The following is a 6,000-nucleotide window of genomic DNA, read 5'->3' as shown; positions in this document are numbered from 1 at the left end:
ATAAATGTTAATGACTATTTTAAAATATTTAGTAAGATATAAAGTATGGACTTCTACTTTATAAATTTTCACTCCCACTGTTTTGACATTTTCACTACCCTCTAGTGAAAACGGGAAACTCCTTTCCTCAGTAGATACGCAAGGTCCAATTAGCGAATTATGATCCTGAATAATATCAGCCAATCACAATTCCTAAAAGGTAGTTTCCAATTGCATCACCATGCAACCCTTTACGTAAAATTTTGTCTCACGTTTGATTAGGACCCAATAATATGACGTCGTTCATCTTCACGTGTCAAGCCTTATCCATCGATGTTGAACCTTAATGGACGGTCGCCATGAGTTCCCCCAATAATATGAGCTGATATCATGGGAGTTCCACGTAGTTCACATCACCATGTCAATGGATGTCACAGCTTTCCGGCACCCAGGGCCCTCCCAATAATATGAGCCGAGCCCCGAGCACGGGTAGCGTTCATCATGCACCCATTGTCGATGGAAGACATGGAAATTATAAACAAATTTATAATTTCCCTTTTCGGGCTTGATATTAATTTGAATCTTATTCAAAATGAGGGTTTTTAATTTGGAAAGGTCTCATCATTAATTTTATTTAAAAGCTTGCCATGTTTGATCGTATGTTTGCCGGATTTATGCAACTTTGTTATTATCATAATAATAACGAACATACTCATTATTTATAACATATCATGCATATATTATAAACAGTAAACAAAACAAGGATGATCAATCGCCCCAAAACTAATGGCCGTGTGAGCTAAACACGGGCCTAGGTCCAATCCTAGGAAAATGCATGGGATGCAAATGCAACTATTACATTAGCTTCCAATATTTACATGTCTTCGATCTTCATTATCATCATGGCCACCATCTTCCAATCTTGATCATCCACTATACTAATATTTACAAATAAATATCCATGGCAAATAAGGATACATCTCATGGGGTGAGAACGGGCCATAAACCAAGCCCACTTTATAAATTGATAATTATTACAATCATTCAACACAAAATATCCTAGCATACACCTAGCAAATTGGGCTTGGGCTTTTGATCATCCTTCATGCATAATATCACATATCATACACCATCAATTAATTATCATTATAATTAATTGATCCAATATTATATATCTTGTACCAATCACTAACCGCCACGATTATAAACTAAATTAACAAGTATACAAACACCTTTGTCTACTTTCTAATTAATTTATTTATAACCGAATTTCTTGCAAATCATAATTTACTATAAATAATTAAAGTCCAACTTCAATTATTTATTTCATGAGAAAATATTTGCAACTTTTGTAAATTTAAACTTAAGGGCCCAAAAAATCATTTTTCACCAAAACCATTTTGGCCCATTTAAAAATCATTTCACCAAAAAATATTTTAGCCATCCAATGACCCAACAACTCAAGGGCCATGACACTTTGATATTTCAAAACATCTTTTGAAAACCCTAGTCGTCATCGCCGTCGCCAGAGCTCCGTTGTCGGATTCCGGCCAACTTGCAATTTTTTTTTTATTTTTGAGGGCAAAGTTCGAGGGGCTGCCCTTGCTGCCCGAAAGGGGCAGCAACATGCTGCCCGAAATTTTCCACAAAAATGACTTTATTTTGTTGCAAAAATTTCATCTCATGCGGTTAGAAATCGACCTCGATATAATATTATGTATATGCTACACAAACTAGTACCCTTAGCTCTGATAACACTTGAAAGAGGATCGATTTTAGATGTTCAAATGCGCAACGGAAGTTCAAAATTGTTTTCAAGGTATGAAAACCGAAAATTTTAAAGAAAAAATTTGAACACCTCATGTACTAGCATGTAACATATACAAAAACACAACTATGACATTCATAAGGTGTTGAGAAATCGTTACCTATCAATCTCTTGAGATTGATGATGGCTCCAACTTAGTTGATATACAACTAAGCTCTTCAAAGGCAAGACAAATCTACAAGCTCTCCTCCTTTGAGCACTCCTTGTTCAAATATTAAGCCCACCACCAACTAGCTAGATCCCCTCTTATTTTGCACTAGAAAAATAAGAGGATTTTTCAAAAAGAAGTGATTTCTTTCCTCAACAAATGAAGAGAAAAATGAGGGAAAAATTGGAAGGAAGAACCCCCAAGTTTCGGCCAAGATGTGCTAGAATGAAGGGGAGGGAGACTAGTCTTGGTAGTGTAAAAAGGCTAAAAACATTTTTAGCATGCCAAGCCTTGGAGATTGAAAAAGTGATCTCCAACCCTTAAACTCCCATGCATGCAATGTGACTTGGGCTTGTAACTATTACAAAGCCCATGGACTTTATTTAAATGTCTCAAACACATTTGAGTCCATTTAAAACTTTACTTGATTTTACTCAAGCCCACTAATTTAATAATTATTTCTAATTTGGGCTCCACAAGGCCCAATGTTATTTAATTAATCCTGCACTTGAATTAATATAATTATTTGGACTCTACTAGGTCCATTAATGTTTAATTAATTCAACACTTGAATCAATTTAATTTAGTCCATAATAATGTTTATGAAAATCACAATTTTCAAATACATTAATTATTTGACCAACTTTTAATTTAAGAACACATTCATAAATTAAAAATTATATTTCCCTCATAGAAGTCATACTTCTATTTTTCCTCAAGCTTATAAACTCCTTTATAAGCCGTTCAACACATTGAACTATTTTACTTCTCAACGGGATCTAGAAAGCTAGTACTTGTGTGGCCCTCAATGGTTCATTGATACAACTAGTCGTGGGTTCACATCTCCATGTGATTCGGACTAAACATGTCCTTATATGAGCATACCCCAATTGCTCCATTCTTACTTATCAACTCCTTGATAACAAGAATGTCAGAACTCAAGTCTGATAGTGTAATGCCCGAGATTTACGGTGTTGTTAATCTGAAATGATTTGTTGATTAATTGATGTGATTATAGATGGAACGGATTAGACCGGGATATGCGGAAAGGAGATTTGAATTATGTGTGAGGATTGGGCCTCGCGCATATGCGCGTTCATGCCGGGCGCATATGCGCGGAGTGGGCAGAGAACCTCGTGCATATGCGCGACATGGATCCGCGCATGTGCGCGAGGGTACCCAAGAGTTGTGAAGAATGGTAAAGGACCTCGCGCATATGCGCCGAATGAGGGCACGCATATGCGCGAGCTGCTGTGTGAATGACGCGCCGAGGCATATTGTCTCGCGCATATGCGCCTAGACAGGTCGCGCATATGCGCGAGACGTGCAGTGCAAAGAATCATGCCACGTTTGCTGGCCATGCAATGTATATGAAAAAGGATTCATTTATTCATTCCAACAGCAAAGCAATCGAGAGAAGCTCTGGGGGAAAGAGTGAAAAATCCTTACGCCTTTTTATTTCATTCCGCCCGTTAGATTTTGAATCCGACTTCAGTACCGTGTTTCTATCAACGCAGGCTACAACTGGACGTAAGTTTTAATATGTTTTGATATGTCTTGAAATTATGATATTGCCAGAATCGAATATATTCATATATGATGTTCTTGACACGTTAGACATCATATAATCGAAACCGGATCGAAGAACGGATACCGTATATAATTGTTATGAATTTATGTTTGGATATGATTGAGAGTTGATATCAGAATTGTATCGTTATTGATTATGAGTTGTGGCAATTGATATCTGTGATATTGTATTGACGGGGATATTCAGATTATTTTGTTATGCCGTTGATTTTGAGTTAGATTCAGATTGATCAGATTCGGTATTGACTTGAGCAGTATATTGATATTGTATTTCTTGATATTGTCATTACCAGATTGAGTATTGACAGACTTCGAATTCAAGACTTCGACAGAATCAGATTTACAGAAAGAAAGGTATAAGTCAATGTGGTACTGGGAGAACGACTCGAGTAGGATATACTTGAGTTTCCCTAAATCACATACTTATTGTTATTAATTGCAATGATTTGAATTGTTATGCTTGTTCTATTGATTTATAGAAGCATGTAGTAGACGAGTGATCTTGTGACATAAGTGCCGATAGTGATGGAATCGTCACTGGCACATTGCACGTTGTCACAAGATAGTGAATTGGCGATAGTGCCACAGTCTGTGACGGATAGGTCAAGACACCGGATGTTTGGTTATATCGAAGTGGATGGAATTGGAGTTTCTTCTATTACTGATGTTCGATATAGGAATGCCAACGTCTGGAAACCAGGATCCCTAGACTAGGATTGAGTCTAGTCTGAGACGTGGAGTCACGAGTCTGATTGACAGTCTTATATTGATTATGTTTTCAGATTTTGATACATATTCCTGATATCTGTTTATGCTTTTATATTGATTATATGATTGCATGTTTCGTTGATTTATACTGGGATATATATCTCACCGGAGTTATCCGGCTGTTGTCGTGTTTGTATGTGTGCATGGCAACAGGTGGGACAGGTTCAGGGTTAGGTTCAGGGTTGAGAAGATGAAGAGAGATCGTGATTAGAGTGGAGACTACGGACTTGATTGAGATAGGGTGTGAACACTTGATTTGTAGTCGTTAAACCTTAGTTTGAATGATTGTATATAGTACAAACTTGTACTTTAATACTGACATGTATATTAGTGCCTGCAAGAACCATTCAATTATGGTTAGCGTACAGTACGGTCCCTTCAATTCATATCGAGAGTGCCTGCAAATGATAGTTAGCTTACATGATTCCCTAGGTATCAAATGATAGTGCCTGCAAGAACCATTCAATTATGGTTAACGTACAGTACGGTCCCATCAACTCATATATCCCGATCGATTCGACAACCTATTGGTATATCGAGAGTTGTCAATGAATCGATACTATGTGTCATGTCGTAGTTGCATCGATGGTGTAATCTATGAAACCCCTTTCATAATTACCACCATACTCCGATCAGAGATTTCATACTACACATACATGAGAACACATAAGATATCCATACCCGAAGGTAAGCGGTGAATCCCCGACTACAATGCATCGACTCCTATATGTTTCGACAGAACACCCAACCTTGCCACCTGATGACCCCATGAGATTCGGTAAACAAGTCAAAGTGTAATTCTAGCACATAGAGTCTCAAAGTTGTCCCGGGTCATAAGGACTAATGGTGTACAACCATAAACTAGGACGTTTCCACTCGATAAGTGAGAACCACTTGGAAAGTCCTTTATGGAGTGTTGTTCAGTGCACTCTACAAGGAGCACCTATCTGCATGCTCGGACATCACAATGTCCCCTACCAATGAAACATGGTACTCATATTGCAGATACTAGTCTCGAACTCGAGCGGCCTATATCCTTCTTAGCGGCGGCTGAATCGACTAGGAACTGTTTAGAATATACAGTATTCTAAATATGAGTTTCATGATACTCATCATATGAGCATCTCATATTCTTTCTACTATGTGTATATTCAAGGGTTTTATCTATGCAAGTAGCATGGATATATAGATAAAGATGTGCCAAAATAATAATTTAAAATATTATTAAAATAAAGATTGTTTATACATAGAGTTTCATTGTGAACACTACGGCCAACACTTGGCTCGACGTACACCTACTCTAACAGAAAGTCAATAGTACATGCCCTCAACATATCTTCTAAGATCTGATTTACTCGTTCTGATTGTCCATCAGTTTGATGGTGTAATGCTGTAATTGCTAACCGAGTTCCCATAGAATGATGTAAACTTTTCCAAAATGCAGAAGTAAATTTGGGATCTCTATCAGATACAATGGACACTGGGATGCCATGAAGCCTCACTATCTCTTTGATGTATTTTCAGCATATTGATTCATCGTGTATGTGGTCTTCACCGGAAGAAAGTGAGCTGATTTCGTAAGTCGATTCACAATAACCCATATAGCATTGAACCCTCTTTGTGTTCTTGGCAAACCAAGAATGAAATCCATCGTAATATGTTCTCATTTCCACTCTGGAATGGGTAA

Source organism: Primulina tabacum, chromosome 15, assembly GCF_025594145.1.
Source record: "Primulina tabacum isolate GXHZ01 chromosome 15, ASM2559414v2, whole genome shotgun sequence".
Taxonomy (NCBI): Eukaryota; Viridiplantae; Streptophyta; class Magnoliopsida; order Lamiales; family Gesneriaceae; genus Primulina; species Primulina tabacum.
The sequence above is the reverse complement of the archived record's forward strand: the minus strand, read 5'-3'. Positions refer to the sequence as shown.